The following is a 13,320-nucleotide window of genomic DNA, read 5'->3' on the forward strand; positions in this document are numbered from 1 at the left end:
CACGTTAGTGCTAGATTGTTCTAAAAACATTGGTTGTTTTCTGTCCCAAGCTGCTGATGCCCAGAGCTCTTTTCCCTCTTCCAGCGAGATACTCATTCCAAGGCTGTTCAGAGTTTTGCTTCTCAGTCTAACTTTAGCCAGGATTTTTAGATTTCAAGGAATCCTTGCAAGGTAGCTATGCAGTTTCTTCAGGGATGAAGAATGACAGGCTTGGAGTATCTATGCTGTCATCTGTTGAGGTGAACAATGAAGCTTCTGGCATAAATCACTCATTTTACAGGTGGGTCAGCAATTAAGAAAATGCAAGAAGTTTGGTCAATGAACAGACTTTACAGATGCCATGCAGAGCCAGTCATGACAGTTGTAATTAACATTTCAGCATGACCTAGCCACTCATATATTTCATTACACAGAACTTGTAAAGGGCTTTGGGGAAGCACCATCTGCTGATTCCCAATAAAACTACAAATACTGTGGAAACTTTCTGCTGCTGTTTCTGTGTTGAAATGGGTTAAGTGCTACATACTAAGCTTCCAGCTTGGATTGAGATTTGAGTTGAAATGAGTTGTTTATGTTGCTCTGTGTTTCATGGAGTACTTTTCTTTCCTATACAAACTACTGGAGGAAAACTACTAGTCTGAAGTTCTCTGTGCTTTCCAGACCATCCCATAATCTATCTGATACTTTTAACAGTGACTCTCTGTGATATTTATAAACATCCTTGGAGACTTCAGTTCCTGATTACTTACATGATTTTTATCCAAAACCAAACAACCTAGATTTAGTACAAGGCCAAGATGCAGTATGCCAGCTGACTACACTAGAGTCAAAAAGCAGTGACTCATTTACAGACCTATTCTCCATAGTCATTAATAAACCAAAGGAAAAAAAAATTGTCAAAGAAACAGTGGTTGAATGCATTTTCATAATCCTTTCTATGTGGAGTGACATGGAATACATTAAACCCAGAAATAGTGGAGGGGATGTGATATTTTCCTGCACTGAATCATGTTTGAGAAGAACCAGGGCATCTTGACTGCATTATCAGATTTCTTTGTATGTATGAGCAACTATGCTTCATCTTACAGGATTTCATCTGAAGAGCTCAAGAGAGCAACCTGCATTGTGCTTCAAAATTAATGAGAATATCCTTAAGTAGTGGTGAGAGCCACTTCAAAACACTGCAGAATAATTTTACAGGATAGGTAAAACATGACCATTTTCCTCAGACTAGTTGTATAAATAAAGTTTGTGGGACTATTCATGGGAGTAGAGTGAGAAATATTTGACCCATGGTCTTACATATCAAATATCTTTATGTATTATTAACAATCTATAAAGCTGGACATAAAAATGTGACTTGTTAATGCCAAACTTATGTCATGTGGAAAAGCAAGAGAAAGAACAGAGTCTTTAATATATGGTTTGACAAGATCTTTTTCAATAAACTTGTAAGTGTCCCATGGCCGTAGGTGCAGATTATAAATTAACTTGGAGGCAGGTGTTTCCATGGCTGCAGGGAAACTTGTGCCAACATGTATTCACAGACTGTGTCCACAATATCCACACTAAATGTATGTGCCAATGCTTGCAATAGCTGCAAATGGAAGCAAACTTGAAATGCTGAAATAAGCTTGCTTTTCACTGAAACAAAAACTGGAACCATAAATACTATAGCAGGAAGATAATATTTGATCTTTGCCATCTCAGATGTTCTGCTTCTATAGTCCTGTTTCAATATGTAAAACACAAAAGGTAGCATTTTTTTTCCCCTGTCTTTTTGTTCCTCTCTGTGTCTTTTATGCACATGAAGATAAAGGTGAAAAGAAGGGAAAAAATCCAGTTCTTTGACTGGGACACAGAAATTATGATTCTGACTCTTGTCAGAAAATTATGATTCTGTCTGGTCTGGTGCCTGCAGTACAATATCTCTGACAGAGATCAACTCTACCAGAAGTTTCTAAAAGGGAACAAGAGGCCCCAGTGCAGACAAATATGGAATAATGTGACCACAGAGAAGATTGTCCATTGGGGTAGTCAGTCAGTGATGAGCTGTCTGTGTCTGAACCATGCATCAATGCCCTCCCTCTTACAGAGGGGTCTGTCTGCCACATGTAACTGTGGTGGCTTTGACTTGTCACAGGGTCTAAGCCTTTTGAATCCTCCTAAATTCTTTACCTCATTTTTTACCTTGTCATAATGAGGTTAGCACTTAAATAAGCACGTCTTTTCATCACTCCTAAAAATAACTCCTATTTTTGATGTAAATGTGAATTAGAAACATGTAATCTGGGACCACTGCCATTTAGACTCTTATCTCTGATCTTTTCCAACATTGAATTCTCCAGAAAGGAGTGTGGAGAAAGCTATGATGTATGGCACAAAACGTTTGGAGTATTAGTTAGAAACATTTGGAGCTCTGTGCTTCAGTGACGCTTGCTTGTCACTGTGAGCTGCCCAGGGTGGATGTGTTCTGGGGGGGAACAGGGGAGTCTTCAGCCCTTCCTACTGCACCAGTAACCAGGACTGCAGTGGCAAGGGAAAAAGTCCTTTCCAAAGACAGCAGTGTGGTCCTCCTTGCCCGCCCTTGCTTGTGTCAGAGTGATGTCTGAACCTGGCAGAGGCTGGGTGAGCCAGCTGTGGGAGGGCAACTTGCTCACAGATCTCTTGCCTTCCTGAGCAAGCAGAATTTGCTTCCCAGGGATGCATGAGCTCTGGAAAACCACACTTAGGGCTATGTTATAGGAGTATTTTCTTTTGAAATGGGTTGCCTTTTAAATGTAATGGTCTCCTTGTTGTTTTATGAGGACAAAGGGTAAATAAGATTATTTTTGTTTGTTATGGAATTGCCTAGTGACCATCTGTGAGCCTCATTATGGCAGCCATGGTTCAAATTTAGAGTAATAGATATCTCCTAATGCTCACATCGCAGCATCTAAATAGACCAGACATATGAAGGGTAAGAAAAGTGGCAGAAAATGCAAGCAAATAGTAGTATTCAATTTATACCCTTAATAATGTTTTATTTTATGGTGTACCCTTGCACTGTGACTGCTGGTTTTATTTATTTCCAGGCTAAATAATCCTAACGTATTAAGGCTATAGAATCCTTCTTGTGGCTGTAACATTCTTTGGAGTTGTCTCCAGTCACTCTCTATTTCTGTTAAATGTTTCATTAGGTGGAGTAATCAGAACAAAACATAATATGCAACATGAAGACATACCTATTATTTGCATAAAAACATTCAGATATTTTCAGTAATATGCCTTATTACTTGCTGACCAAGGCAGTTGGAACAGATGTTTCCCCTGAGCTATACACAATGACATCTAGCTGTTTTTCTTGAGTGTATGAGCAATGCAGAAGTGGTTCAAATTATTCTTGCCATTGTGTATTGCTTCCTGAATTAGTGTAGTAATTTTATTTATTGTCTGCTCACGCTCTGTTAAAAAACCTCATGTTTTCCACAATGCCCCACGTTAATGGGGATGGTGGAAAGCTTCCCCCCCTTAAGACTGCAAAAATGGTGCCTTTTAAAAGCATATTTTATTATTTTAATAGATAGCTTTTATTATTATAAGCAGTATTTATTATTAAATTTTTATTAAAATTTTCTTTGCTGCTTTTTTTGGACATGGAGAAGTTTCCAATAGGAATGGCTATTGAGAGCCAAGACTTGGGAGGTTGTGTAATTATTACACACTCCTCATCTTTCAAAAGACAAGCTTATCTACAGACTGCCATTCTGCATGAAAAGAACATTTGGGCTTGGTAAGGAACTTCTACTTCCCTTTCCCTCTTCTGGGTCTTTGCCTGGGGGATCATCAGCCACACTTTCTCTGGTGATTGCTAAGGGTGACTTTCTTCTGGCCCTTTTTCAACAGACATTTTGGGCAATATAAACGTAAATAATTTAATAGACTCCAGCCAGCAGTTCCTAAAGCTAATACAATCATGGTATAGTGTTTGTAAAATAACAACAAAGCCAAATGCATTCAGTCCTGAAGCTTTTGTCACTATTTACAGATGTGATTTAAGCCTACCCTCACCAACTCCCAAACGATTCAGCAAATCAATGGCTCACATGTATTTGTGGGATAGTTGATCTGCCGAGAATACACTATAGCACACATCATTTGTTGTCACACTATCTGCACTTCTAATTTCTTGAAAAGAATTTTTCTTGTGGAAATGATTTATCAAGAAAATGAGTATTGTTGTGGTGTGTCTTAGGCCTTTTTGTCAAGTAACAAGTCAACTTCTGCACCTGCACATACACTTCATTTTATGTTTTGAGGCACAATGAAAAGAAACAATGCTGCGGTGTCCCATATTGAGACGCATGGAGCTGGCTTCAAGGCAGTACAGACCTGTATGAAATAAGAAAGTTTGAGGGCTTTGTGAACTTTTATAGAGGACCAGAAGAAAGCTGTTTGGCACAGGTGTTTCTGTAATTGTGATACATTGGAAAATTTCAGCATGTACAAGGGCACTTATGCTGTGGCCACAGCTGTTCTAACTCACTGCAAGGATGATGTGGTGTTTTAGTGCTAGCACACTTGGTTGTGTAATATAAAACAAGTAGGAAAGGAAATATTAGTTAAACTAAGGTGGGGCTCTTTTTTTGCCTTCTTTTTCCATCTTTTTTTTCCCCCCTTTTAGTTTTACGAGTTTTTTTAATCCTTCACATAGAAAAGCCACAGGCAGAAACAGTGTCATGACAAAGAGACTGGGGTGGAGAATAGCCAGACATCCTCTAACAACTCTGCTTCTTCCTGCTGTTCATCTTCATGTGCACTTAGTTTCCCTAGGAAACTTCCCTAAGAGCTAGGAAGGCTAAAGCACAAATGCAGATAGTCCAAGGTGGGAACATATTGAATCTCTTCCACAACATTGGAATATGGCAGTATAAGTTGGTCTGCTGCTGCCTGGTTTGCAGTTTGTTCCTGTGCTTTTAAAGGATGTCTTGAACTGCAAGGTGATTGGGTTGCAGAGAACTAGTTTGAAATCTGTTGAGGTTGTACTGTGTGCATCTGGTGATCTGAATTAATTTATCAACAGGCCATGGCATTAACATTGCTATTGTCTAACCTTTCTATATATAAAGCAACAGATTTGTGTTACATGGAAAATGAAGACGTGGTGCTTGCCTACATGAGAGTCCAGCCTGTACTGGAAAAGATACATATGCAGACTGTACTCTGAGCTTTAAGTCTGCTGATGTGGGTGCTGGCTCAAGACCTCTCTGAGTGGCCAGTCTGATCCTCTATCTGGCTGACTTCTTAGAAGACAGTGGGTTATTTTGCAGTGTGTTTATTCTAAATGAGGTTGTGCATCTGTAGTCACTTAGGCATTTCCACAGCAGTTCAAGAGAAATTTAACAGCAGGTGCTAGACTTTATTCGTAGTAGGGCAATGAACAGTGAAGCTACTGAAGTACATTTTTTGAGGTTAGATTCCAAAGTGTCTAATAAGTATGAGACTCATTCACAATCTTTCCAGGGACAGTGATAGGAGTTATTTTCTCATTCCAGCTATATGTTTTCATGAAGCTCATAAACACTTAAGATCTCTGAAAGTGACTCTGCTCTGCCTTGTGACTTAATTAAGTGAGATAATGGCTTCAAAAGCTTTGAAGGATGGCCAGAGTTAGTGAGAGAAAAATACACAAATGCATGAGCACATGTGGAGACACACATATACAGAACACTGTGTGTGTAATGCACACCACAGGCTAGTAAGTCTGAAAAAAAGGAAGCCAAAATATAAGAAAAGTGAATGAGGAACAAATCTGGTGAAACTAAATCCTGTAGCATAAGCAAAAACTTTAGTCTGGTGTCATTTACCTGATGCTTATGTTTTAGGTTTACTTGTTGATTTAATTATCCTGATGTGTCTATAATAATTTCTGTGTCATTCATTATCTTATTCACAGTGGTGTAGGTGAACAGTCAGTCAAAATCACCAGGATGAAGAGAATGTCTCTTGGAAAGGGATTTTTCTGTAGCCATCAGTGGTGTAACACACAGGAAGGGTACATTTATGGACAGTTTTTTATAAAATCCACAATCATTTTGGAAGCCAAGATTTTTGGAGGAACTTCAGAGGAATGATGCTAATTTATGCAAGACACCAAGCAAAAGAAGAGCATTAGCTTTCTGATTCTAAGATTTATGCTACTTTCTTATACTTTTCATTATTCCTAGAGTGACCCTTGACAGATTTCATATAATGTTTGGAATTAGGATCACCTGGCTTTTATTTCAAAAAGTTGAGCTTTTAGCATGCATTAATTAGCTAGCCTCCTGAGGGAGAGAAAGATAAAGAGGATAATCATTTTAGTGATGGTTTCAGGGTATAACAAATTTGGAGGTACTTTTGTAGTTAGCCTAGACTAGTAGCTAAAACAAGATACACTGAATTTGAATTTGAATGTGAGGAAAGATCAATATCACCTACAGCCTCACCAGCTGTGTCAAAAAGGTCTTTCCCAGAGATTGTTATGTTTCATTGGGCTTGAAAGTTCTTACTGCTTACAAAGTGCCTATAAGTTATCATGTGCTTGGAGATTTTATTCCTTTTCAGACGTTTGCAAAGCGCTGGTGAAGAATTCTTGTTGTTGATGTTGGTTTCACTAGGATAAGGTTCATGCTGCTAGCATGTTCTGCTTGCTGTGTAGCTACACAATGCCTTTAGCAGTCACACATCACAAGATATTCACAGTACCCTAGTGTTTGTAGGGTTCTATTATATGCTATTATGGGCACGAATAACTTGGTAGTACTTCCCCCAAAGAAGAGTTCTGAAGTGAGGAAACTGAGAGACTGGTTTTTGTCACAGTATTGTCTGTCCTTTAAACAGTGTTTCATATTAGATGGTTCCATAAATCTTCTTAGAGGAGAGTGATAATATCTTAACACACCACACAGAAGGTAACATCCATCTTACATTTCTGTCGTATGATTCATACCATTTGTTTGTGAAGTTTCAGTGTGGTTAGACGCTGACACATAAAATTGGACTTTTCCTAAAAAGTGAGATCTATTAGTTACTCAAATCAGACAGAATAATAGTGTGTTTATTTAATAGGCATTTATTTTATAAAATTTTCTATATTTTCTATTAAAAGATCATCACAAGTAAAATTGAAACACCACCTAATGCATAATATAAAATAACTAAACTTAATAACAGTAGCATATCACTTATTAAGCCTGTAAAAAACAGCAGACTGGTAATCTTACCACTGATGATAAATTGAATTTTTCCATTTCTACTACTTCACTAATAAAGAAGAAGAGTTAAAGACCAGCCATTCCATATGGGTTGAATATTCTACCCTTTCCTGGATGGGAAAGATGTTATTTTCTATTCTTATTCCTTCAGTAGACATATATACGAAAAGGTTCCATCTTATTTTATGAAGGCTGGTGCACACATCTGTTCATTTAACTGTACTGTACTGTTGTCCTACAGTTGTCTTCAAGGTACTACATTAAAGCAAAATCAGTCCTGCAAAACCAACTTACTCCATTTGCTTATTTCGTCTCCCTGAGTTTTCTTCACTCCTCTATCCATCTTCTAGATTTACTGGTTTATTTAAATTCACTCAAAATTGAACTTTATTTTTTGATATTTTTGGGCTCTCCATGATAAAAGTACCCTGGTGTATTCTGCATCCAGAATATAGAAAATTAACACTTTATTTAGTCTTGTGAAGTTACATATTACCCTGGCTGTAATAACCATTTCCTAAAAAGAAAGAAAAAAGAAAAAGAAAATCAGAAAGGGAACTTAATATCTTATCAGCCAGTAAAATCAACGTTAACTGGACTGTAAGTGTGTTCGTGACCATTTGGAGATCTATGATGTAAGATTCCAACCTAGTAGACAGTTGCAATAGTACTAAGATATTTGCCCATGGGCCTTTAAAACACATGCAAGTGTAGCTGGCGCTCTTGTCTCTTCTTGTATGACCTGACATACAAGGAATATTCTGAAAGAATCATTGAACAGTAGTAAAACCAGAGAGCAGAAACCTGACCTCAAAGATGATAACCATATTGGGAATGCTTTGATAGAAAGACTTGAGGCAGATAGAGTTAACATATAAAGCGTTTCATGGGAAGAAGGTCGCAGGAAAAATTAAAAAGATAGTCTGGAAAAGGTAATTAGGAAGAAATATCAGCATTCACAGTGAAGCAGGAGAGAAGGGAGAAGGAACTATATATATGGGAAAAAGAAAGCTCACTAAATGTCATGTGTGCAGGGTTCAAATGAGACTGAACTGTGAGTTGAGCATAAAATAGAGCTTGGATTTTCTGGAGTCCTGGCAATACAGCAGAGGTTGGAAATGCTGGCTGTTTTGCCAATGGTGTGTAAACAAGAAGAATGAAATGAAGGAAGACAGGAATGAGGAAATTCAGCTATTGGTGTGATTTTTTAATGAGGAAAGGGTGATTTTTTTCTTCAGGTAAGCTATTGGTAAAACAAAAGGCAAAAATGACTGTTTGAAGACAGCTGGCAAAAGAGGAGATGAAGACATTGTTGTTCAAAAAGCCAGATGATGGGAGAGCAAGTGATGCAATATTACAAACCTCTTACTCATCCATGAAAGAGCAAAGGTGAAGGAAGATCCGGAAGGAACAAGGCATGGCTGAAATAAATGTTTCTAAAAGAACAATGAGGGGACAAATGATGCTTTCCCCTTATTAGCAGAATGTACTGCAATACGTGATGTGAATTGAGGTCTGAGGAGGAATGCTGTCTAACAGGCAGCAAATTTCCTTCCATACATGAATTTATCTCAAGCTGCTGGATCTCAAGTTGTACTGAGACATCCAGGTTATCTTAATTAAACATGGGTGGGAAGTGTATGTAGGAATGCCAAATATCTGTTCTAAGTTCAGGAACTTGCATTCTCTTTTCAGTCAAACGAATTGAGAGATTACAGTTAAAGTCAATGGTTTAGGTACAGAATCTCAGGTCTACATGGAAGTGGTACAGACAAGCTTGAGATTGTTCATCTACCTGTCACACTTTGAGACAGGTGTTGAGGTTTAGATGTATCTCGTAGTGTAGTTTTGCAGTAATAATTGAGTTACATGCTTTGCTGTCACAAATTTGGAATCTATAATTGATTAGAAATTACCAAATAGTATTGTGTCACTTCCCAAGTTGCAAAAGGCTTTTTGTATTTCCAATGGGAAAATATTTTGAGTTAAAATTAGCAAAAAGAAAGGAGAAGCAGGAGAAAATATTCAGAAGTCGTAAAGAGGTACGAGGAAATCTGTCCGTAGCAGATTATCAGGGCCCTGTCTTGTTTTTGAAGGCAAAGAAGAACAATATTACACAACATATTTGTTTTCACATTTTTAATAAAATTTTGTAGAAATGGAAAAATAATTTGTTTTTGTGGAACTACTATCAGTTTGTTGCCCAAAACTTCTTTCAATATTTAAATGTTTTAATATAAACCATTCATTCTGGACTAAGTAAAAAAATATGTTCAAAATGGAAATAATCCAGATAATATGGTCTGCTTTCTTTTACAAGCCTCAAATAGCTTCCATTTTGCTAACAGTTTTATATCTGTATAAATGTAGGTAGGAAATGTTTGTAACATAAAGATGTATGGCCACTTTTTACACTACTGAATGAATTGTATGCCAGCAGTGTGTTAGGTGTATTATACTTCAGTTTGACTGACTGTGGCGTTTATTTCATTGTAGAGTCATCAGAGAGTTACAAAAAACCATCTTCTGAAAGCCATTGAGGACTACTTTGTCATCAGACCAGTTGGATCTCATTTGGACTGCTTGTCATCAGCTCTCTGCAATAGTTTAATTTGTTGTTACAAGCACAGGCAACCTTTTCTGAGGTTTGGCCTTTAACTGATTGTGTAGGATTCTCTGTCAATCCAGTAGAGGATTGTGAGAGTGCTGATCTGAATGGGTGAGCTAATAAAGACTTGTATTGAAGGGAACATCAAAAGTTAAGGACGTGCTAAACACAATTTTGCAAAACTTTTAAATGGCATTCTTTAGAACATCTCAAATCATGAGTGAACATTTAAAAAAAAAAAAATCAACCCACACAACATTGTCTTATTCTGCATTTAGTTCCACTGAAACGCACAATATTGTTTGTATAGCAAATTGAAAGTGCTGTAGATCTGGCTGGTGGGTAGTGTGCAATCATCTGTACATAATCTCGTAAGGTCTTTCAATTGGCTCCCACAGCTCCTGTGGGTGACACATTTGTAAATAAATCCACGTGGATTCATACTGTGGATTCACAAATGCCTGGAGTCCTGAATATATTGTTTCCTGTTTCAGAAAGAGGGCTTCCTTCTCTAAGCCCAAACAGTACTTCTGTATTTTAAATTACATACTTGACTTTCTGGTCAGACGTGGTGAAACTAACAAATGAATAGTTGAAATAGGCACTTTTTATTTAAGAGAGCAGCTATTGTCTACTCATCCATTTCCTGGGCACATGCAAGGCTTGACAGTGCTCAGTGCTGTCCCAAAATGTTATTTTCTTGTCTGTTTGGATTGTCTTGATTATCTGTATACCTACACTGGATATTTAGATCATCTTCAAAAAAATAAATTTTTCAGCAATTGTTAGAACCAATGCTTCTCCATGGTGCAAAATATCACACTACATAAGGGACTCTCCATGAAAAACTGCACATTGCTAGGTAGGTGAAGCTAAGGAAGGTGTTTGGATACATGAGAAGAAAAAGGTGTTTAAAATTTCTCCACAGAGAGATCATTCTGACTGCAGCCTTGACTAACTCTGGAGTCTCAGAGAATGATCGCCACCAGACAGAATCTCCACCAGGTGTGGCTTGGCCCAAGAGGACTACTGTAGCCCACACAAGTCCATACAAGTCGCACACAAGTCCGAACAGGAGCAGGAAGGCCACCTACACCGATCAAGGGCTGTGACGGATGCTTTTCTGTGATGCTAAATAGCCCTGAGACCTGGATGAGTTCAGCTGTTAGTACTGTCTTCCACCCATTTCCCTTGCTCTTCAAACACTTTATTTAGTGCAAAACCTGAATGCATCCAATCACAAATGGTAAACCACCTCTCTGTGGTCTATTCCTAACGTACTTTAAGGGCAGGGAAAGGGTAACTTCCTCTTCTATCTGATTGGAACAGAATGTGTGAGAGCAACAGGCAAGCTGGGTGGATACAGGTTATGTTCTATCCCACACCTTTGTTAAAATCAGTTTAGAGACACAACCCCTCCACAGGAAACAATTTTCTACTGTTTAACTTACAGTTGCAACATTTTCTGAAAACTCCAGCAAAAATTTCTATTATAAATAATTTAATGTGTAAATCATAATATTATGAAATTCCTGTGTTTGAAATACACCAGTTGTTTAGGGACATCTGTTTAGGAACACCTTTTATCTTTAAATTTCAATGATTTTTGTCAAACATACATCTTTAACTGCTCTATTATCTTCAGAAGGTTTTGTTTTTCCTTGTCCATGTTTTCAGTGAGGGAGGGCAGGAAGTCAGAAATGATTCATACCATTTTGGGATGTGCTGCTTTTCCTGACAACATTGATTACAAAGCTGAGCCCACTTGTTAGCAAGAGCAACACAGAGGACATTTTCACATCCATCCTATTATTAATCACTTCTTAGTTCTTGTAAATAATCTGAGCAAGTACATCCTTGGTACGTCATTTGCATTCTAGAGTGCAGCAGGGTCTGCTCAGCTTTGAGAAATATAGCCCAGAAATTTTTATGTGTGTTTTCTCACCATTGTGGCCCTTTTTATTTCCATTCTATTTAATTTGTCTGAGGCAATATTTTTGAATTTTAGAGCCTTGATTCCAAACACTTATTTTTTGGAGCTATTTTAAAATATATTTCCACCTCCTCCCACACTCCAAAAGGACTTATTCAGAGAAGCAGGCTTCTAAAAATCAGGAAACATGTATAAAAAGGAAACTATTAAACAATGTGTGTCTGGGTTTCCGTTGATATTTTTACTGCAATTGTAGAAAATACTGGTATTTTAATGTGATTTTTTCCATCCATTTGCTTCTTCAGCTTGATTTTTTAAGTAAAGATATAAATCCTGCATTTATGACATCAGATTTTTTGCCATGGAATGTAATGTGCTATACTATCACAAGCACACTTTTATGATTATATGATAATTTCAAATCAGAGGATAAAATGCATTCCAAGTGAGAAGACATGCCTTTAAATAAAGAATACATAAATAGGAGAAAAAAATAATTCTTCTCAACTGCTGAGCACCAGTGTGATGTTACACAAACATATAGTGAGGCATGTTTTAACTTTACAGAGCTCCCAACCTGGGGCAGATAGAGGCCTCATAAAGGACAGCTGTAATATACCTGCTGGGGATATAGACTGGAACCAGTGGTGAGACTGACAGTTATCCCAGGTGTGTTGGGAAGAAGGGGCTGGTGAAAATAGACAAAAGAGATTTTGGAGAGCTACTGGACTTAGAGGTACTCTTATGCACTTCAGAAGCAAGATGAGCTAGGATAAAATAAGGTTAGTTCATATTTACAAAGCTGCTCCTTCAACATGATCTGGCAGCTGGACTATGGAATGTACTTCAAGGGAGTTAGGGAGTGCAGCAAAGCAATCGGAGGAGTCTGGGCAGGGCAGAAAGCACAGAGGGAGAATCAGTGGATATTATTGTAGGGGTGTAACCACAGCTCTATTGTGCAAATTTTGAAGGGCTGACTGTACCCTGGCACAAAAAGGATAGTGAGGAATTCAAAGGAATGAGCATTGTTTTCTTGTATAGTGAGGATAGCAACTGAGTCTGAGCAAATGAGAACAAAGAGAAAGAGGCAAAGGTAAAATATTATGGAAGCAGGTATAATGAGTGACTAAGGAACAAGTCAGACTTTTTGTAGGAGAAATGAGAAACAAAGGTTAAGTGCTGGGAGAATACAAAAGAAAAACAACAAGGATTTTCCAGAAGTTAGATTATGAAGATGTTTCAGGTAGAGACACAGAGAACATGAAAACTCTCATTCAAATACAAACAGAGCTACAAATCTATAAGCTTGCTGAAAGCTTGGAATCCTGTCTGGGAATGCAAAAGAGAGGAAGGATACTGAGATGTGTGAAAACAGTGGATGGAAAACAAAGACAGGCTGCATTTAGATAGTAACCAGGAAATAATAGGGAAGTATCAGTGTGATAATGTAGAAAAATGGAAATGCTGGAAAACTGGTGAAGGAGATACCTAAACATCAGGAAGATGAGCTGTGGGCGTAGCCACCCTCCCACAGATAGATCCTG

Source organism: Oenanthe melanoleuca, chromosome Z, assembly GCF_029582105.1.
Source record: "Oenanthe melanoleuca isolate GR-GAL-2019-014 chromosome Z, OMel1.0, whole genome shotgun sequence".
Classification (NCBI taxonomy): domain Eukaryota; kingdom Metazoa; phylum Chordata; class Aves; order Passeriformes; family Muscicapidae; genus Oenanthe; species Oenanthe melanoleuca.